Raw genomic sequence first — 23769 nt, forward strand, 5'->3', positions numbered from 1 at the left:
CTGTGTAACGACCTTAGATAAACAACGGCTATCTTTGGTCCGCTACATCCTTTTGTTAGCCGACATGAGATGGGTTACTTTTTTTTCTGGAAGAAAGAGAAGAAATAATTATCCAGTACATTTACGTTTTGTCAGGCACACAGGCGGAGTCTGTACTTGTTTCCTAACGAATTTTAGCAACATAACACAAATGAAACATATGTACCAGAAAATAGAGGCAGTACAAACGGAAATTTTCATCTGTGACACATTTGATGAGAAATATAGTTAGATGTCACGTGCAAGCACTCTAAACATGTCCTATCCTGTAATTCTATTCGTATGTTTATGTAGGTGAGACTGAGAAATCAAGAAACAATAATAACTGGTTTTCTTCCAGGGGAAAAATCTAAATGTGAAGGGGTGTTACACTGGGACTTTAATTGCGTCCTTTGTACAAGATTAACAAGTAATAGCAATGTTTTAATTTATTTTAGTTCTTGGGGAGAGGAAGATGGAAGCGAACCCTCGTAAGGACCTCTGCAAGGAAACATGAATACTATCCGCCACTGTTTGTTACATTACACAAAATAGTTTTATATATATATATATATATATATATATATATATATATATATATATATATATATATACATATATATATATATATATATATATATATATATATATATATATATATATATATATATATATTGAGTTTTAGTCAGGGTTTTCATTCTGCAGGAGAGGGGGGATAGTAATACCTGACGAGTGTTGCAATGATAGCATTTCCTCCATTATAACTTGGCCAAGCTAGTTGCATTATATGTAAGGATTAAGTTAGCCTAAAAAGCTTAAATTTCTATGACTGTTTTAATCTGTAGCAATGTTTCTCATTTTCGGTCTACGGGACTCTGTGTCCGGAAATTTTCGATGGCTTCCAAGTCGGAAAATAAGTGTATCAAAGGCATATATATATATCATATCTATGGTTATATGAGGCATGGATCTACAGTTTAAAGTGGGATACCGGTAACAACTTCATGAGCTTCCGCCGTAAATCGAACCAGAGTCTCCCGCGATCAAGGCGTATGTGTTAACCATACAGCCACGAGGAAATTCACATAAGCACACACACATATATATTGTTGAGTTGATTTTGACTTTACCGTCTCTTTCAGCAGCGAGGATATATGAAATGTAGACCTACTGATTAACGTGGAATCCGAACTACATGAGCTCGCGCCGGGAATTGAAACCGAGTCTTCCACGGCAAAGACGCGTACACTAGCCGCGGAGTTCACACACACACACACACAGAATCAGAGTCCTCACACCAAGGGTGAGAGCTGTGCCACTGAGTCACAGCGGCCACGAGGCTAGGTCGAGTCCACTTTACGTTGATAGTTTCCTAGTATGATCTGTCAGGAAAGTAAATGTACACCTATTTTTCGAGTCTGGCATTCCTGCGCTCCATCCGTGGAGAGTATGAGAATTAAATCAATCAAATGTTTACTGAGGGGCAAAAAGAAAAGCTTAATCTGAATAAGACATTGCAGAGGGGCACAAGCTGTGAATACGAATAGTGCATTGTGTAAATAAATGACGACACCGAAAGAGAAAGCCAGAAACAGCTGTTAAACTTACAAAAAAAGAGTAAAATTTGTCGAAGTGGGAACATAAAACACAAATACAACAAATACGCCGACAACTAAACGGTCACCATGCCATGATCTTGGTGTAGTGGTTAAGGTGCTGGCTTACAAATGCAAAGGACGCAAGTTCGAATCCTCGGCAAGGACATTTTTAAAAGTTTTTGTTAATAATACATACAACTCATGAGAGATGGTAAAAGAGGTCGTATTTAGTTTTTCGTAGCAATTATTATTGGTAATGTTTAGTACTGATAATACTTTTTGTCTTTGCGTATTGCTTTTATTCTTGTCTTCATTTCGAAAGAGAAGAATATCCGAACACATGCCACCAAAATTCCTCATATTTTGAATGTAAACGCCATTTGCAATTAGTGAAGAATAAAAATTGAACGTTCCGATGTAGCTGCAAAAAGTAGAAAGAAAAACATGGAAGTGGACCATACTCATGGTTATCAAAAATACAATTTCTACATGCCTTACACCTCCCGACCACGTTTCTACGTTAGCAAGTAAGAGGTTTGTGTTTAGGTTAGGTTGGTCAATACGTTTTGCAAAGGGGCCCGGTTTAGCTCTGACGCACCACAGGTGCGAGAAGGGAGAAAAACACTTTTTCTCTCTCCCTCTGTGTGTCTACTTATCTATCTATTTGTATATATATAACGCTATTTGTGAATGCCATAACCACCCTACTTTTCAGCGGATTGAGACGAAACTTGGCACAAATATTAATTGTTGAAATATCTTGATGAGTTCGTTAACCAGAATAATCAGATGAAAATGTTCAAAATGGTGGCCCTTCAAACTCTTAAAAAGTTCCAAGGGAACCAAATTTCGCCCATAAATAGGTATTCAGAAAGTTTGGACCCGATTAATCGCCTAAAGAAGGTTCACGCCCTTTCGCTACGGTCAGTTTTTTTTTTTTTTCAGGAGGGGGTTATCTTCCTATTGGAACAAGATGATTGTTACTGATGATATGAAATTACACATTGAAAGTGAAGTAACTTGTGTAACGTGTTATTTGAAAGAATAATATAATAAATGTGCATTCCTCTAACACAGAGAACTCATGTATTTCGAGTTCGGGAGCCTGAATGGCGAGGAGTGTTATTTGATTTGCTTTTTAGTAACACATTGCATTGCAAATAAAGGTAGGTTGTTTGTGGCAAGGTAATATCTTAATCAATTCTTCTTCAAACCTAATGATTGTAACGCCATATCTCCCTTACAAACAAAATATTAGCAATTTATATCGAGAGACTGAGAAACTGTAGAGCGATGGGAGCAACGTTGGACAGTATGCACTCATAGTACTCAGAAAAGTAAGCGATTTCAATGCAAAAGGAACGAAGAGTCATTGTCATGGGTAGTAATGGGGCCACGGCAGAGCCCTCTTTAGGCAAAGAGTCAATAACTTATATCGAGAGGTGATACTGGGATGGGACCAACTTTGGACACCGTGGACCCATAAAGCGCATCGAAAAAAATAGGGGGGGGCGCCAGCCAGCCTTACTTATTTCCACATAATAATATAAAATTATGTTGTCGAAATACACACACGAGTTAGCTACTAATATTTCATATTACTATTATTATTATTATCGACAGCGTCTTTTCATTACGTGTGCGTGTTTGACATGAAGCCAAAGAGAAGATCCATCATTCGTAGAAAGAATAATAGTCAGTTACTTTAACTGTGAACGACAGCGAAAAATACGAAAAGAGTGGACTACCTGAAGGCGTAAAGAAGCAATATTTTCTCTCAAATGGATAAAAAATCAAGCCGAGATTAATTCGAACTCGCATGGACGGCGCGAAAAGCCAGTGCTTTGTCCACTTTTTTTTTTTTAACTGACTCACTGAACGTGTTTCAGTAACTTACTTATTGCTAATTTTACTTGCTTCACTCGTTTAACTTGCTTTTTCTAATAACCTACAACGACAGAGACACGAACACAGAAACATCGAGAACAGTTAAAAATCTTAGATGCTCTCCCGCCGGGAATCGAACCCGGAACTCCATACACCAAAGGCGCACGTGCTAGCGACTAGACCAGCGGGAAGGGCACCGCTCTCTCCCTGTGTCGTTAGGGATTACGACCACTGTCTTGCCAGCTATCACTTCTGTGGGTTGTATACTATGATCACATGTAGCTGCAAAAAGCAGAAAGAAAAACATGGAAGTGGACCATACTCATGGTTATCAAAAATACAATTTCTACATGCCTTACACCTCCCGACCACGTTTCTACGTTAGCAAGTAAGAGGTTTGTGTTTAGGTTAGGTTGGTCAATACGTTTTGCAAAGGGGCCCGGTTTAGCTCTGACGCACCACAGGTGCGAGAAAGGAGAAAAACACTTTTTCTCTCTCCCTCTGTGTGTCTACTTATCTATCTATTTGTATATATATAACGCTATTTGTGAATGCCATAACCACCCTAATTTTCAGCGGATTGAGACGAAACTTGGCACAAATATTAATTGTTGAAATATCTTGATGAGTTCGTTAACCAGAATAATCAGATGAAAATGTTCAAAATGGTGGCCCTTCAAACTCTTAAAAAGTTCCAAGGGAACCAAATTTCGCCCATAAATAGGTATTCAGAAAGTTTGAATAAATTTTCCTCTTTTACTGAAATATTTGTGTGCAGAAACTTATTGAAATATTGGACCCGATTAATCGCCTAAAGAAGGTTCACACCCTTTCGCTACGGTCAGTTTTTTTTTTTTTTTTTGCAGGAGGGGGTTATCTTTCTATTGGAACAAGATGATTGTTACTGATGATATGAAATTACGCATTGAAAGTGAAGTAACTTGTGTAACGTGTTATTTGAAAGAATAATATAATAAATGTGCATTCCTCTAACACAGAGAACTGTAAATCATGTATTTCGAGTTCGGGAGCCTGAATGGCGAGGAGTGTTATTTGATTTGCTTTTTAGTAACACATTGCATTGCAAATAAAGGTAGGCACCATTTGTGGTAAGTATAATAATAATAATAATAATAATAATAATAATAATAATAATAATAATAATAATAATAATAATAATAATAATAATAATAATAATAATAATAGGTGTTGTTTGTGGCAAAACAATATCTTCCTCAATTCTTCTTCAAACGTAATGATTGTAACGCCATATCTCCCTTTCAAACAAAATATTAGCAATTTATGTCGAGAGAACGGGAAACTGTAGAGCGATGGGACCAACGTTGGACAGTATGCACTCATAGTACTCAGAAAAGTAAGCGATTTCAATGCAAAATGAACGAAGAGTCATTGTCATGGGTACTCATGGGGCCACGGCAGAGCCCTCTTTACGCAAAATGTCGATAGCTTATATCTAGAAAACAAAAGGTGATACTGGGATGGGACCAACGTTGAACACCGTGGACCCAAAAGGCGCATCGAAAAAATTAGGGAGGCGGGCGCCAGCCAGCCTTACTTATTTCCACATAATAATATAAAATTATATTGTCGAAATACACACACGAGTTAGCTACTAATATTTCATATTATTATTATTATTATTATTATTATTATTATTATTATTATTATTATTATTATTATTATTATTATTATTATTATTATTATTATTATGTTATTATTATTATTATTATTATTATTATTATTATTATTATTATTATTATTATTGTTATTGTTATTATCATCTACAGCGTCTTTTCATTACGTGAGCATGTTTGACATGAAACCAAAGAGAAAATCCATCCTGTAGCGAAAAGAAACAATACCTTCTTTCAAATGGATAAAATATCAAGCCGAGATTGATTCGAACTCGCATGGAAGGCGCGAAAAGCCAGTGCTTTGTCCACTATTTTTTTAACTGACTCACCGAACGCGTTTCAGTAACTTACTTATTGCTAATTTTACTTGCTTCACTCGTTTAACTTGCTTTTTCTAATAACCTACAACGAAAGAAACACGAACACAGAAACATCGAGAACAGTTAAAAATGATAGATGCTCTCCCGCCGAGAATCGAACCCGAGACTCCATACACCCAAGGCTCACGTGCTAGCCTCTAGACCAGCGGCGATGGCAACGCTCATTTCCTGTGTCGTTAGGGATTACTACCACTGTATTGCCAGCTATCACTTCTGTGGGTTGTATACTATGATCACATGTTTCTTCTTTGCTGGAAGAGTAAAACCTACATTATATGTAATACATGAGGTATTTAGACCTACATGCTCTTCATATAATGTAATAAAAGGGTCATGGTGTCGGATTTTAATACATGACGTATTGCAGTATACAACATGCTTTGCATTACTTGTTTGTTTGTAGACAGCTACTAGCTTAGTGTTCTGAAAGGTTGTGTATAAACTAGGGATAGCCCGTTCCGGAATTATTAGTTTTCGGACTCCCGAAAGTAAAGCCGGACAAATTCCGGAATTCGGAAAATTCCAATTTTGTAATAATTTCGGAATTCGGAAAAATCCGTAATTTAGAAATTTCTGATTTCGTTAACATTCCGGAATTCGGAAAATCCGGTTTTTTTGAAAGTCGGAGTTTTTCTCAATTCCGGAATTTTCTAAATTCCGGATTCTTTCCGAGTTCCGAAATTCTTCTGAATTCCGGAGTATAACTGAATTCCATAATTTTGCGAAATCCGGAAAGTGAAAGTTCCGCTTCCGAAAAATGAATTTATTTTGGTTAATATGAATCGTGACGGAAATAAGTCTTTGACCAGGTAATGGCGACTGCTTTGAAAGAAATGGGGAGTATGAGAATTCAATCTGTCATATTTGTAGTTTCGTGTGGAGAAAGAACGAATTTGTGAACCAGTGGTTTAAGAAAAACTCAAGTTATTAATATAAACTTTGCCGACTTCATAAAAGAAATACGAAAGACATTTTGAATCGAAAAATATAACATACAAGTTTGCAAGCGGAGACAAAGAAACCTAACGTAACCAGACTAAAGACGGATCGTTTACCGCGTAGCGATCGCGGTTCAGTGGTCAAGGTGCTTCTGCGAATGCACGTTGCAATTTTTTTTTTCTTACTTTAGAATTTTTGATGGCGATTGATCAGCGATAACATACGTTTTATTATAATCAGATATTTGAATACTCGGATGTTTCAATACTTGAACTATCAAATATTCAGGAATAATAATAGTAATAATAATAATTATTATTATCTCGTAGAAGATTAAAAGCTAGAAGCTAAATTATCGCTCAGGTCATACCATTACAAGCAGAAACGTGACATTTTGAAAGAATATTTCGGTTTGGTTTAATGTTGCTCACGAGAAGAGGAGTTTCTCATCTCGTTTCTAAAACAAATAAAATAACATGAGAATTAACATTTTACATTCGAGACGGGTCAGGGCTAAATCAAAATTTTCGTCTCTCTTTGGAGATGAGAATCGAGACGAGACGAAAAGTATCGTAAACATTTCCCGTCTTGTCTCGATTCTCGAAATAGTGTATGTCCATTCTTTAAGTAACAATTGCTCTGTAGACTGAATCTCATAGGCTATTTCGTTACATTGTGTTTCAGAGCTCATTGAATTATGCTCTGTGTAGGTATTTTTGTAGCAAAGCTTTTATATTTACCTCTGCATATTCTAAAAATTAGTTTATTATATGCCTTACTGTCGCCTGATATTCAGTTATATTTATTACAGTTATTTTCCTCAAAACATACTTTCTACATGAAACTTCAATAAAAGGTTCTAGTTTAAAATGTTGGTAGTTGCAGAGGTGTGTCTTGAAGGTACGGAACCCTTTCCCCGAAATCTCTACTTTTAAGTAAGTTTTGCCAAATTTCAGGGCACGTTTAAAACTATTATTATTATTATTATTATTATTATTATTATTATTATTATTATTATTATTATTATTATTATTATTATTATTATTATTATTATTATTATTATTATATCAACTCCATGTATAATCTTTAAAAGATATACGGTTTGAATCTGAATAGTAAAAGCTAATTGACTGTCGATCTCGGTCGTCTGGAAGTCTTCAGAAGGCAAGGACATCGGTCACGTTCTGGGTTTGAGTTCCGAAGGGGCAAGTATTCGGGCTCGAGCAACAAATTGTTAAAAGTTATAGGCTTCATCCAAACATATGCAAAACAGCTGGGACCGGGTTTGGGCTCCTCAACGGCTCGAGCGGCTCGGCTTACAGCTCATTCAATATCGAATCGAATCGAGAAGTGATCCGAGCCAACAGCTCACCACACCGCGACCGAGCCGATTTGAGCCATCGGCTTAGTTGAGCTGAGTCGAAACGTGCTGATGAACTAGTTTCAACTTAGCTGGCTCGAACCGGTTCACATGAGCCGAGTAGGTGACCCATCCCAACCGAGAAAGCTCGAGCCATCGGCTCAATTGAGCTGAGTCGATGGCTTGTTCCAACTAAGCCGGCTCGGGTCATCAGCTCATCCCAACCGAGCCGACTCGAGCTGTTTGCACAGTTGATACGAGCCGAGCCGGTTGATATCACTACCCGAGTTGGTCTTCTGCTTGGGCTCAAGAATTCGACCGTGCAGACCTCAGCCTTGATTTTAAGAACTACAGTATATACTTACATTGGTGATTACGACATTTGAGGCTGTCTCGTAATAATAATAATAATAATGATAATAAACTCTTGTCTTCTCGTTATCTAGACGAGACGAGATACACTAAAATTGCCCCACGAGATGCACTAAAATTACGAGATGAGACGCACTTCTGTCGTGAGCAACACTAAAAGTATTCCACATTACTGCTTACATTTCTCATGGCTTTTGCTTTCCAGTCTGATCAGGCCAATATTTCAAAACGAGTTAAAACGAGCTGAACGAGCGAGAGAGCCATTATCAAACTCAACTAAACTCGAAACTAGACCTCGAAAACAGCGACTTGGCTCGGAACTCAATTCAAGAAAATTACCTTTGACTCGACTCAAATTGTACTCGAGTTGAATTGAATTTTGGCTCGACTTGTGCTCATCCCTATTCGTGTTTGTATTTTATGTTTCCACTTCAACAATGTCCACTCTTTTTCTCCTTTTACCTGCTGTTTTTGGATTTCTCTTTCGGTGTCGTCCTTTATTTACACCGTGCACTATTCTTATTCCCAGCTTGTGACCCGCTTCAATGTCTTATTCAGTTTAGGCTTTTCTTCTTACATTGACTTCACATGAGATTGATTTAATTCTCACTTTCCGCGCACGACAGATGAAAATGTTTTATTATTATTATTATTATTATTATTATTATTATTATTATTATTATTATTATTATTATTATTATTATTATTATTATTATTATTATTATACTATTGAACTTGCACGGCGAAATTACTGTATAACACGATATCATTTCTGTAATTTTACTCGATTGTATGTTATTTAGTTTATTAATGGGCACTAAATTGTCTCCAAATCAACGAATAAATTAACTACGGCATGCACTTTGGTGGAAATATCATTGCAATAAGATTATTGGTTCGTTCCAAACATGTTCATGTAATGATATTTCCACCAAAGTGCATGCCGTAGTTAATTTATTCGTTGATTTGGAGACAATTTAGTGCCCATTAATAAATTAAATAACATACAATGAAATAAAATTACTGAAATGATATCGTATTATACAGTAATTTCGCCGTGCAAGTTCAATAGTATAATAATAATAATAATAATAATAATAATAATAATAATAATAATAATAATAATAATAATAATAATAATAATAATAATAGCAATAATAATAATAATAAAACATTTTCATCGGTCGTGCGCGGAAAGTGAGAATTAAATCAATCACATGTCAAGTCAATGTAAGGAGAAAAGCCTAAACTGAATAAGACATTGAAGCGGGTCACAAGCTGGGAATAAGAATAGTGCATGGTGTTAATAAAGGACGACACCGACAGAGAAATCCAGAAACAATGGGTAAACGAAGAAAAAAAAAGAGTAGAAATTGTTGAAGTGGAAACAAAATACAAATACGAATAGGGATGAGCAGGAGTCGAGCCAAAATTCGACTCGACTCGAGTTCAATCCGAGTCGAGTCAAAAGTATTTTTCTTGTAGTACTTAAAACTATACTGTAGTTCTTAAAATTAAGGCTGAGACCTGCACGGTCGAATTCTTGAGCCCAAGCAGAAGACCAACTCGGGTAGTGATATCAACCGGCTCGGCTCGTATCAACTGAGCGAAGTTGTTGTATCACTATACATCTGCTTCCGCCCCTGTCAAATCTGGTCGATCTCGTTGACGCGACATATTTGCTTTTTTATATCCCTTTCTTCGTTTACTGAACAAAACAGTAACTATTCTGAAATATACTACTGCGCATGGCTCGTAGATAAATATTTCTGATGCCAATAGTTTCCGTTTTGTCCAAGGAATGTTCTTTTTCTTATTCCCAGCATGACCCTTTTATTACATTATATGAAGAGCATGTACGTCTAAATACCTCATGTATTACATATAATCTAGGTTTTACTCTTGCAGCAGAGAAGAAACATGTGATCATAGTATACAACCCACAGAAGTGATAGCTGGCAAGACAGTGGTCGTAATCCCTAACGACACAGGGAGAGAGCGGTGCCCTTCCCGCTGGTCTAGTCGCTAGCACGTGCGCCTTTGGTGTATGGAGTTCCGGGTTCGATTCCCGGCGGGAGAGCATCTAAGATTTTTAACTGTTCTCGATGTTTCTGTGTTCGTGTCTCTGTCGTTGTAGGTTATTAGAAAAAGCAAGTTAAACGAGTGAAGCAAGTAAAATTAGCAATAAGTAAGTTACTGAAACACGTTCAGTGAGTCAGTTAAAAAAAAAAGTGGACAAAGCACTGGCTTTTCGCGCCGTCCATGCGAGTTCGAATTAATCTCGGCTTGATTTTTTATCCATTTGAGAGAAAATATTGCTTCTTTACGCCTTCAGGTAGTCCACTCTTTTCGTATTTTTCGCTGTCGTTCACAGTTAAAGTAACTGACTATTATTCTTTCTACGAATGATGGATCTTCTCTTTGGCTTCATGTCAAACACGCACACGTAATGAAAAGACGCTGTCGATAATAATAATAATAATAATATGAAATATTAGTAGCTAACTCGTATGTGTATTTCGACAACATAATTTTATATTATTATGTGGAAATAAGTAAGGCTGGCTGGCGCCCCCCCCTATTTTTTTCGATGCGCTTTATGGGTCCACGGTGTCCAAAGTTGGTCCCATCCCAGTATCACCTCTCGATATAAGTTATTGACTCTTTGCCTAAAGAGGGCTCTGCCGTGGCCCCATGACTACCCATGACAATGACTCTTCGTTCCTTTTGCATTGAAATCGCTTACTTTTCTGAGTACTATGAGTGCATACTGTCCAACGTTGCTCCCATCGCTCTACAGTTTCTCAGTCTCTCGATATAAATTGCTAATATTTTGTTTGTAAGGGAGATATGGCGTTACAATCATTACGTTTGAAGAAGAATTGATTAAGATATTACCTTGCCACAAACAACCTACCTTTATTTGCAATGCAATGTGTTACTAAAAAGCAAATCAAATAACACTCCTCGCCATTCAGGCTCCCGAACTCGAAATACATGAGTTCTCTGTGTTAGAGGAATGCACATTTATTATATTATTCTTTCAAATAACACGTTATACAAGTTACTTCACTTTCAATGTGTAATTTCATATCATCAGTAACAATCATCTTGTTCCAATAGGAAGATAACCCCCTCCTGAAAAGAAAACTGACCGTAGCGAAAGGGCGTGAACCTTCTTTAGGCGATTAATCGGGTCCAAACTTTCTGAATACCTATTTATGGGCGAAATTTGGTTCCCTTGGAACTTTTTAAGAGTTTGAAGGGCCACCATTTTGAACATTTTCATCTGATTATTCTGGTTAACGAACTCATCAAGATATTTCAACAATTAATATTTGTGCCAAGTTTCGTCTCAATCCGCTGAAAATTAGGGTGGTTATGGCATTCACAAATAGCGTTATATATATACAAATAGATAGATAAGTAGATACACAGAGGGAGAGAGAAAAAGTGTTTTTCTCCCTTCTCGCACCTGTGGTGCGTCAGAGCTAAACCGGGCCCCTTTGCAAAACGTATTGACCAACCTAACCTAAACACAAACCTCTTACTTGTTAACGTAGAAACGTGGTCGGGAGGTGTAAGGCATGTAGAAATTGTATTTTTGATAACCATGAGTATGGTCCACTTCCATGTTTTTGTTTCTACCTTTTGCAGCTACATCGGAACGTTCAATTTTTATTCTTCACTAATTGCAAATGGCGTTTACATTCAAAATATGAGGAATTTTGGTGGCATTTGTTCGGATATTCTTCTCTTTCGAAATGAAGACAAGAATAAAAGCAATACGCAAAGACAAAAAGTATTATCAGTACTAAACATTACCAATAATAATTGCTACGAAAAACTAAATACGACCTCTTTTACCATCTCTCATGAGTTGTATGTATTATTAACAAAAACTTTTAAAAATGTCCTTGCCGAGGATTCGAACTTGCGTCCTTTGCATTTGTAAGCCAGCACCTTAACCACTACACCAGGATCATGGCATGGTAACCGTTTAGTTGTCGGCGTATTTGTTGTATTTGTGTTTTATGTTCCCACTTCGACAATTTTTACTCTTTTTTTGTAAGTTTAACAGCTGTTTCTGGCTTTCTCTTTCGGTGTCGTCCTTTATTTACACAATGCACTATTCGTATTCACAGCTTGTGCCCCTCTGCAATGTCTTATTCAGATTAAGCTTTTCTTTTTGCCCCTCAGTAAACATTTGATTGATTTAATTCTCATACTCTCCACGGATGGAGCGCAGGAATGCCAGACTCGAAAAATAGGTGTACATTTACTTTCCTGACAGATCATACATAAATGTTACGATTATGTAATAGATTTTCCTTAATGAGCTGCATAAAAACAAAAGCTTTCGAAATGCATTAAACAATTAGCTCGATTTGAGTGTGAACTTAAAGTTATATCAGAGTGTAAATACGGATACGCACCAAAGCTCGAAAACTTAATACACTATTTCTCCTATATAGTCAGCATGTATGAAGCAATCGTTCAGCTTTCATTTGAGAGGATGGAAATCGAAGGCCCCTGAACAACTATGTTACTAATGTGCGGAATGTATTTATCTTACAGTGAACTGCTTTGATGCCAAGTGGCCTAACTCCAAAATTGAAATTTTCCAGGAGTGAAAGTTGAAGTTCAATATCTCATGAACAATCCATATTTCTTTTATGTTGGGAACCAAAACCATAACTACTGTATGTAGTTCATTGTTTTATAACTTAGTGTTTACAAAAATCCTTTTAAAAAATACCTATTCATAGAAGTGAATGGTACTTATCTGTACTAGTTCTTGGCATCCAAGCAGTCCATTTATTGTAATACTAGCTTAATATACCCATTCTTCGCATGGGGGCTGTATTTGGAAGTCAACACCTGTGGAAGTATCACCATTCATTTCAGTGACCGCGAAAACTATGGATTTGACACTAGTATCAATCAATATGGGCTATTTATACATGTCTCGGTATTCCTCACCCGCTGACACCCGGCCCGCATACAGTAGTAGCTGAATTTGGAAGCCATCGCTGATGTAAGTGTCACCATTGATCTCAGCGACCGTGAAAACTATGGATTTGACACTAATGTCGATCAATTTGGATTACTTTTACTACATGTCTCCCTAAACGCCACCCTGAGACCCCCTGGTTCCAATTTTGACAAAAACGCTTCGCCTTAGACTGGGACCTGGACCAAGGTATCCGTGACCAAAATTTGGCAACTCTCGGTCAACTTGTCTGGTCCCCAGGTCGGTCCCAGTAAACGTCCCCCCCCCCGAGACCCCCCTGGTTCGAAATTTAAAAAAAAAACGCTTCGTCTTGATCTGGGGCCTGGACTAAGGTACCCGTGACCAAATTTTGGGAACTCTCGGTCCACTCGTCTGGTCCCCAGGTCACACACAAACAGACAGACAAACACACAAACAAACTCTTTATTTTATTTATATTAGATAAGATATACTATGTAAAATAGTCTCGGCATTATATATTATCCGTAGCTCGTGATATGCTGCAACATATTAAAGCCTCAGAATAGTTGGGCAAGCGAATAATCCAGGAGTTACGTAACCCTATTGCGTTCATGGGAACGAAAACACAATAATTATAACTATGCTAAATTACTATAGACTACCAACTGCTCATTCAGAGAATTTATGAAGTTCACTTTATCGCAATAGTTTTATACAAACTAGATTTAGACTACGGATAATAGTTTTATACAAACTAGATAATCAATTATTATTATTATTATTATCATTGTATTTGCAGTACAGCCAAATACGACATTAACTATTAGTTCTAATTAACTGAATTGAGCTGAAAATTAAATCTTGATCTTTAAAGATTAACTATTAATTTTATGCGTTCTGTACCTTTCTGAAGGAATAAAAGCTGGAATTGGTTTCAAGGCTGTTTCTGAGTGAATACTTTCTTCAAAATAATATTAAAAATTATAGAAAGATTTTCGAGACATTCGAGTCGAGTCGAGTCGAGAAATACGTTTGTCTCGACTCGTCTCGAATTTTACAAAGTGTGTCTCGACTCGAATTCGAGTCGAGTCGAGTCGAGATTCGAGACATGTCTCGACTCGAGCGCATCCCTAATGATCACAGAACTAATAGACTTATTTCCCACACTGGAAAGATTATTGTGCGCATACTGAACAGGCGGCTGGAAAGTAAGATAGAAGATACGTTGGAGGAAGATTAATTTGAATTCCGGAGAGGAAAAGATATCAAAAATGCTATTGAGTTGGTGAGAATTGTATCAGAACGAGTTCTCGACTGCAGTCCCCTCTTAGGGAGCTGCTATTAATATTTGTATTTATTACCTTGTTTATTATTCTTGTGTATTGTATTCTTAGTTAATATAGATTTAGAGAAAAATCCCGGCCGGAAAAGCACAGCAGAAAGTTTTACAAAATAAATAGTTTTTCATCGATTTTCTCGAAAGCTAGTCATAACAATAATAGATGTATAACATAAAGTTCAGACGTTTGATTCTCGAGTTACCTTACGAAAGCATTGATGATTTTCGTTAAAAAAAAATAAAAATAAGCGTTTTTGACATTTTTCTAGACCTCTACTTTAGAAAAGTTTATTTCAGAATTCTGTATTTTAATTTTTGGGGAGGGGGAAGGCCCTGATGATTTTCCAGAAATTGAATGAAAATATTATTTTTATGGTGTGCGATTTAACTAGTTTTCGGTTTTCAAAAAGGTCCTTTAGGGATAAGTCGACAGAAGTTTTTTACATGGAAGGCGGTGTTGATTTTCTGAAATGGAATAGACTCGTTACTCTCAACATTAAAAGAAAATTATTAATTCTATCCATCACGACTTTGGAACTCACTAAAGAAATAATAAACACTTCTGACCAGAGTATACACACTTGTTTATTAAAAACTAAATTACAGTGTAACGGTTTCGACAAATTATTAAACTGATTGAAAGAAAATGGTGTTTATCAAACAACGGAAGGTTTTCAATTAAATAGAATTAATGTACTGTTTTACGTAAAAGGACATTACATAAAAGTGATGAAAAACGAGTGGAAGCCTTCGAAATGTGGGTGTGGAAAATAATAGATAGTTAGTTGGGTCGAGCGGAAAACGAATGAGAGGATGTTAGAAATGGTGGAGGAAAAAAGAACACTTTTAGGTATTATTGAGAAAAGGAAAAGAAACTGGTTGGGACATTGCCTAAGAAGAAATTGTATCATGAGGGATGTGCTAGAGGGTATGGTGGCAGAAGACTACAATTAATGGATGATATAAAAATAGAAGGATCATACGTAAAGATTAAAATGTTACCGGAGGACCGTGGAGCATGGAAACCCTCAGGGGTGGCAACTGACCTGTCAATAAGGGTAGAATACCTATGAGGATGGTGATGATGAATGTGCTGCAGTCAAGAGTCACATTTCTATGCGTATGGAACTTATTACTTTTAACACCCTCATACTTAATTTGATCTTGCAAATATTAACGTCATGAAAATTATCATATACAGATTTTTTACTTCAACAGAGATTAGTATAGTTGAATTTCTTAAAAAATTACTCTATGCAATTTGAAGATCAAAATTATTGAACGTTTCTGATCTCCAACAGTTTAGATGTTGATTCATTCTGTATACAACAAAGAAGAATTACTGTTTATCAGGAGGGAGATTCAAATCTACACCCGCATAAAGAGGACTGGAATTCGTAACAACACTACCTTCAAGAAGGAAAGTTTTTATTTGAGTCTGGCGCCCTAGACTCTAGACCGCGCGGCTATTCTGACTTAATTTTACACACCCTGTAATTTATTAAATTTTGTAGCCAAGTAATGCGCGAATCAAGCTCGCTTTTCTACTTTTTAGAAGTTGTAAATTGGACGCTAATTTTCTTTCGCCATTGAGGAGGTAGCAGAAAGAATGTTTTCTGGGTCAATGCTATGAAATAACTATGCTCCTTTGTGTCATGTGTACGTATGTATGAACCTTTTACGCCACAGCATTAAATATCAGGTCAAAAAAAAAAAAAAAGGTCTACTGCTAAAGTCCCGTGCTTATGCTAGATATCTAAGCAGTTAGCTGAGGCCTTGCAGTTCGAAAGCCTATTGAGGCGCTTTATTTCTATAAGTTATAAAATATCGAAATGAACAGTGTCTTTGTGGTGAATTCTATCCAAGTTTTCGAGGGGAAATTTACTACAATTATACTGTATGTGAGCAAAACAGAACCTTTCTACCATGAAGGACGACTATATTATACTGTTAATGCTCATTTAGGTAAACTATGAACATCAATTGTGAGATTTTCTTTAACAAATTGTGCTGCAATGTCGTTTAACGAACGAATAATTTTTTTAAAAATATTGGTTTCTAAGTAGTAATCTAATTGCAAGAGATAGGGAGGAACTCTTTCTGATATGGATTCAGGATTCAAAGAACAGGTTCCATCTCTAGTGGTTATCTATCTACTTCAATGATAACTAGGGCCGTGTCCAAAAGTGCATAGTGCACACTTCGAGGATGCACACTCGAAGTCTACAAATCGAGTGCACACTAAATAGTGTACACTTCGTAAAATTAGCTTTTGATCAGCACTTGCTTACAGCGCCTCGTTGTGGTGGAATATGGAACATTGATGACAAAAGAAGGGAGAATTTCGCGTACTAGAAAAAATTAGCATGCTTTTTTTTTCTTCAGAAGAATGACTTTCCAGTTATATTAAAGATAAATAAACCGTACAGATTGACTATATGGGATAACCATAAAATGATTTAAGAGTTTTTTTCATGTATGCCAACAGCTTCAGCTTTGCCGTGCCTGCAAATATTTGTCATTTTGGGTATTTCACGCGCAGATTAACAAGAGCGGAGCATAAATGCAATACATATATAATATATGTGTGCGTTGTCTTATGTGCACAATAAACTCGTAACAGCATAAAAAACACTAAACTATTGGCGATATTCTACTTTATTAGGCATGCTTGCGGAGGGAATATTTAATAATCTCCCGAAAGAAGAGTAGCACTGGTGATTAGGGCGCTGAAGACACTTTTGCGAATTAGTTTAGGAATTTTATTGCAACTGAAAGTAGGCAACGTGCAAGAGCGTTAGGACACCGAGGGGAGCGGTATTTACAATAATGTGGCACAAAACTACTTTGGGAGAGGGTTGATACTGATTATAATTGCTTCCTGTACGGTAGATTTCACAACAATGACAGTATAATTGTTGTAGTTCTACTGTATTCTTTCAGTTCAGGCATACTGATTGAACTCTTTCTACCATATTGCGCTAATATTGAAGTTCCTTAGATGTTATTCTTTCACTGTGAATTTATTGATTTTACCTGGAAATCATCGAAATTGTGTCTCCGTATTCTTAATCTACAGCAAAAGTTAACGCATAGAAGGATGACAAGGAAAGAAATGGTAAAGTTGAACAACATGAGGACCAAAATTACAGAAAAAAAGCTATTATGTCGCTATGAAATACCAATTTATAAGGATAATGCATACTCAAGGCGAATAACCCTAATGAAAGTAGTATGGTAAAAATAACAACAAAAAAAAGTGAGATTACTATCTTATAAGCCTGCTTGAATGGAGTTCTGTATATTGTATACACTTCAACATTTACGTGCATTTTACTACGCTTTCGGCGCCCTACATCTCTCTTGAAATATACTCTCCTACATGCTTCCCACTGCGAAAATGGTTATTCAGTAACGAAACAAATCCTCTCGTCCAAATATAAACGTAAAATAAACTACTAAAAATATAATAAGAATTTTATGAAAATTAGGAGACGGTTTTATGAAAAAATACAGTATGTAATGTAATGGCTCTCATTGTTCAACTATACGGAAGAAATTATTGTTCATAATCTTTTAATACTGGGTACAGTAATGGGATTATATGAATTAAGAGGAAGGCGAGTCTTTACTTTGGACATTTCTTTCAATGAATCGTTCAATGAACCGATTCGTAACGAAGACGGAAAAGAAAGTGCTCTGCGGGGTTCCAACCAGGCTTCACTCGCTAACACTCGCTCGTCAATATTATGTGAATTAAATATTATACTTTGGTACAAAAAGGAACCAACCTACCTACTATCTTATATACAGTATATGGGTGAAGAGGCAAGTTGTTAAAACCGGAACCAAGAGATCAAATCGCTAAATCGAAGAATAAAAAAAATGAAATGGCCATAGTAAAGACTTACCAGGAGTAATTTGTGAAATCTTTGATAAATGTGGAGAAAGGAATTTTTGATCTGTATTTCACTTTTCGGTACCTGTCAAAAATACACAATGTATGGTAATTGGTATATTACAGTCTCTCTCAAGTGCAAGGAAATATGGTATCGTTGAAAGGAATTCGTTTAGAATCAAAACTATAAAATTAGGCTTATGTGTCTATGAATTAACCTTTGCGGCTGCGGCTGTAGCTGTAGCTATAGAGAAATGAATAATCTATGTATACTATGCTAGAACTTAATATATTCATACACCATTAAAATTTGTCATTTACGTGCAAATAGCCGCATTACCGATAGTGCAACTATTTCAATTAAGCTACATAAACCATGTAATATTTAAGCACAAATGTCTTTATAGCATTAATAAAGAAATTATTTGTTTGTTTTCCCTATACTATTTTAAATTCTATTGCATACTCAAAGAACATAACGTAAATACATTTGTTATTTGCGTAATATTTTTATATTCGACTTGTAAAATCACTAACTTGTATGTTTATCAAGTAAATTATTATAAAATCAGTCCACAAATATATTTACTTAAACAAAAATATTAAGAATATGCCTATTAAAATTTTATTAGGTCATTCTACGAGAAATCGCCATATTAAGCACACAAGTATACTAACGTAGTGTACATCCTCGCACACTACGCACTATGCACTCGCACACTTGTGAACTTGGACCTTTTGACGCACACTAGGTGACGTCACTTCCGGAAATAAGCGTACTTCAAATGTGCACTTGTATCTTTTGGACACGGCCTAGGTCTACTGAATATGAAAGAATGAATAGGTGAGTCATTGTGTGTCAGGATGGCCGAGCGGTCTAAGGCGCCAGAATCAAGTGAAAACTTGCCTGTTTAATGGTAGTGAGGAATTCTGGTCCTCTTATGAGGGCGTGGGTTCGAATCCCACTACTGACAACAAGTTTTTTTTATGTATTTAGAACGGAACTAATACTTAAACTGTTGGGATCCAAAACCTTCAGTAACTTATACTGGGTAGGACAACTTTTACGTATAAAAGCAGAAATCTTGATTAGCTGGTTATCCGCGCGTAGGCAAAGCTGTTTAAGCTAGAAATTTGGAAAGTATTTAGGATTTTGTGGTGTAAGATACCATAAGAAAAGAAATTCGATGAAGAAGGGACTGAAACAGGAGTTTGAATTATTACATTAAGATGTGCAAATCTCTAATCCCTTACGATTAGATATATGAAATTTGATAACGTACTTACTATTTAAAATAATCAAACACGTGTTTCAGTTCTACTACGTTAGAAAGCAACAATCGCCTTAAAAATTTTTCACAAGTACGTCATTTTAAGCAGTATGTCCATTTCTATCTAAGTCTTTCATATCTTTGGAAAGATTGGAGATATAATATTGCTGAAAAAAAGGTTACAACCTTTTCGATTGTTGAACACTATCAATGTGATTGGCTATGATTCTTATTTAAGCACTTTCGCGAAATAATGACTTATGAAATAGTCAAATTTTCAATCTCTTGTCATTTTGTTCCTATTTATTCGAAATACGCCACACTATGATCATAGTATCAAACACTAAAGTACTTTGAATACGTAGGCCTATAGCTTTGTAGGTCACAGTTGCGTTATTACGGTTGAAAAGGCCTCCAAAATTTGAATGTTTGCGACATTAAAATGTCCTGGTTTATAAAACATGTAAATTTAAAATCAGTGTCGGCTTTAGCAAGTAGGCTGGATAGGCACGGGCCTACTCAAAAATTTTGACAAATATATAAACTCTAAAAGACACAATAAAGCGTAAATATATTTCAACTATTTACATAAATGGCAGACAATTATTTAACAAATAGTATCAACCACTGCTGTAAATGTAATTTCCTACTCTCATTAATCAATCAAATGTGTATATATATAGGCCTATCTGTAAGCAAGGGAGCGAGGCTACCCAAAATTAAAATCCTAAAGCCGTCCCTGTTTAGAATATGTAATAATCTGATGCATAATACAATATTTGAAAAACTGAATTTAGTTTGTTTGGCAACACTATTAATCTGGTGATTTCCAGAGTACGTCAAACGATTTCCCTTGTCGATATTTACATCGTACAAAATATAAGCATTTTTGTCTATTAATTTAAAAGTTGCAAAGGCGTTTCAATATAAGTACTTCACCCTATATGTTTAAATAAAATAAGGCCATTCAGCCTGAAAAATTTCAATGTATTTTTTTCTCTTCAAATTATCAATGTTCTGCATGAAAAATATTTTAAAAAAATATAGTTAAATTCCCTTACGAAGTACAGCAGTTGACGAATAATTTGTAAAATACTCATTGTATGCATAGTATTTAGCCTCTTGGGAAACTCACCTTAGCAACACAACACAGAGATGGATTAAAGTCACGCATCTAACGTCACACTGTACACGCAACAGGTTGGGGTATACAGTTACAGACAGACAGATGGTAGTGTGTTGCTGAATAGGGTAGTATGAATGTTGCGAGTGAAATACACACAGAATTGTGAGCGATTTGTGTTTATGAAGTTAAACTGGGACATTTTGCACAGCAATTCACAAAAAAGCAAACAATGTATTTGCGGCAGGAAAACCGAATTTCCCGTTGGTTCGTCAAATTTCATTTCGGTGACACAGTATTACAAATTGATATGTTTGGATGAACTCCTTAGGAACACGGTGGAAGAGAATCCTCGGAAGAGTGTTCGTGCCATTGCAAACGAATGAGGAATATACCATACCATTGTCATGAGTGCAACATAAGTTGAAACTGACCAACAAGAATTGTTGTCTGAAGTGCAATTCTGTGAGTGTAGGGAATAAACAGGGAAAATTTATTGCATCAGATTGTCACATTTGATAAAAATGAATCTCATACGACAATTGTTAATGGTCAGAACATTGGTTCGATCTTGGTCAAAGTCTAACAATGTTTACTAATTCCTTAAATGTTGTTGCTAGTGATTGATAGTGGGATTGTTTTATCGTCTTTCTCCGTCGAGGCCAAACCATCACTGCGGGTCATTACAATGCTGAACTCCATGGAATGCATTGCTTACTTTGCCGCAAGGTTCTTGAAATATTCAAAACACATGATGTTCTCATAATGGACGACAATGGATGCGCAAATCGTTTAATCAATGGTTTAGAACCTCCATGAGTTGTAGTATGATACTTCCTCATGCACCATATTCTTCTGATATCTCTCTCAGTAACAGACAGTTACAGACAGATGGCATTTCTGCATTTTTCAGGCATTTCGAACATCTCTTGGAAGACAAGACTTTTACATGATAGGGCGATGCAATGCGCGGCTGAGTTTTTCTTCACATTACAAGCTTCTTCAGCCACGGAATCCAATCGTCTAAGCGATGGCGGAAGTGTATAGTTGGAGATGGCGATTTTTCTTGGGCTTTGAATGGGCACTTGGAGCGGACATTTCATTAGCACCAACCAAATAAAGCGACCATTATTTCCTCTACCTCTCTGGAGTTTTGGTGCTTCATTTGGTAACAAGGAGCGAATATGTTTTAATTTAAGGGTGGGCAATACTAATCTAAAAAGAATGGAAGGTACTTATTTTCTCATTAATTATCTCGAAAATTGATGTTTATTATATTGAAAATTAATTATGTTGAAAAAATGTCTATAAACTGTCTCTGTAACTTCCTGTGACGGTGGGGGCCGCGGTGGCTCAGTGGTAGAGCGTTCACCTCTGGTGCTTGGGGTTCCGGGTTCGATCCCAGCCAAGTGAACTTTGTGGTGGACGAACACCGTGTGCGTGGGTTTTCTCGGGGTTTTTCCGTTTCCTTCCACTTTCTTCATTCCACCATTTCATTCATTTCTCATAATCACCGTCTCCTTTAGCCTAGCCGACATAACCGTGGGACGTAAAACTCAAAGATTCCATTTCATTTAATTTTTTCGTGTGACGGAGATCAATTGTTATTTGAAACATGTGCAGGGCCGACTGCTCCCAGCTGAAACACGCACTACAGTGTAGTATACTCACGACTAGTAAAATACAAAGAAGCAACATATTACAGGTTGGCCAGGAAGCAACATATTACAGGTTGTAGTTTTTGGCCAACCAAAATTGTTTCCAATTAGGTTCTGCAAATACTAAGTGACATCTGTATACCGATTACTGCAAGTTTTAAATTTCAGGGCTCATGAGGGATTTGAACCCGGGACTTTTCGCACCCTAGGCAACCAACATACCCCTAAACCAACGAGCCAATTGCTAGCGTCCTTATAGTTTTCTATTCTGAACTAGGTAAGATGTGTGACGTAAACTGGCTCGAGATTTAAGAAGACAGCGTATACTGAATATACCAGGTGATGTTGAAAAGTTCCTGGCTTTGATTAAAAAGAGTAGAAGTATAGGAAAAAAAATTACTGTTACTCAACATATTTCCTCTGAGACCATGAGCGCCCGAAGGAGGGGGAAGGGCAAGGGCGCCCATCAGGGGGCAAGGTGGGGCGCTCGCCCCCCTAAGAGGAAATTATACTTCGGAATATCGAAAACCCAATAGAATTTTTATATTAGTTACAGCAAAATTTGAAACTATATTTGAAATGTCGCTTATACTTGCTCCCCCTTGGAAACCACAACATGGACGCCCTTGGGGAAGGGGGAGGGCCGGGCCCATCCTGGCTCAATAAAATGTAATAAATTCCTTAAGATTTTCTGTATACAAATAAAAAATACCAAACTTAATATAGCAACCAGTGAGATAGGCCCCCTAGAAAATTTTCTTCGATCGTCCATGTCTTATACTAGTTGAACATGTTTCCAAATCAAAATACCCTCAACTTATTCCCTAATATCAGTATTACAAACTTTTCAGTATCTCGTCGTATATCCAATATGACCTGTCTTCTTAAATCTCGAGGCATTTTCCTTCACCTGTCACCTCAGAGATCATAATTCATGCTAGATTTTGATATCAAGAAATTTAAAAATAATCACCTAGTCTTGAAAGAAAGAACAAAAAGAGTAAATCTTATATATTGTGTCATTTTCTGGATTTACATATTAAATTCTGAAAATAAACGCTCCGGTGATTTGTTCAAAGCATGAAAATGTTGTTCATGAACCGTCTAATAGAGGGCATTGTCAGAGTGAAAGATAACCAGCGTTATCCAAGATGAAGATATTGTAGTAGTACGTGACACAATTTACATCGTTCAGAACAGAAAACTGTAAAAGCTCTTGCAACTGGCTCGTTGGTCTAGGGGTATGATTCTCGCTTAGGGTGCGAGAGGTCCCGGGTTCAAATCCCGGACGAGCCC

The 23769-nt window shown here is 36.5% G+C and overlaps 2 non-coding genes across 2 annotated transcripts; both read left to right on the plus strand.

Moving 5' to 3' along the window:
- Positions 1-19279: 19279 nt before the first annotated feature.
- On the plus strand, positions 19280-19395 carry TRNAL-CAA (transfer RNA leucine (anticodon CAA)). Its single transcript has 2 exons — positions 19280-19317; positions 19350-19395. It is a non-coding gene; the product is annotated as a tRNA-Leu (tRNA).
- Positions 19396-23697: 4302 nt separating this feature from the next.
- Positions 23698-23769, plus strand: TRNAP-AGG (transfer RNA proline (anticodon AGG)). The gene has a single exon. It is a non-coding gene; the product is annotated as a tRNA-Pro (tRNA).

Source organism: Thermobia domestica, chromosome 2, assembly GCF_964235325.1.
Source record: "Thermobia domestica chromosome 2, izTheDome1.hap1.1, whole genome shotgun sequence".
Classification (NCBI taxonomy): Eukaryota; Metazoa; Arthropoda; class Insecta; order Zygentoma; family Lepismatidae; genus Thermobia; species Thermobia domestica.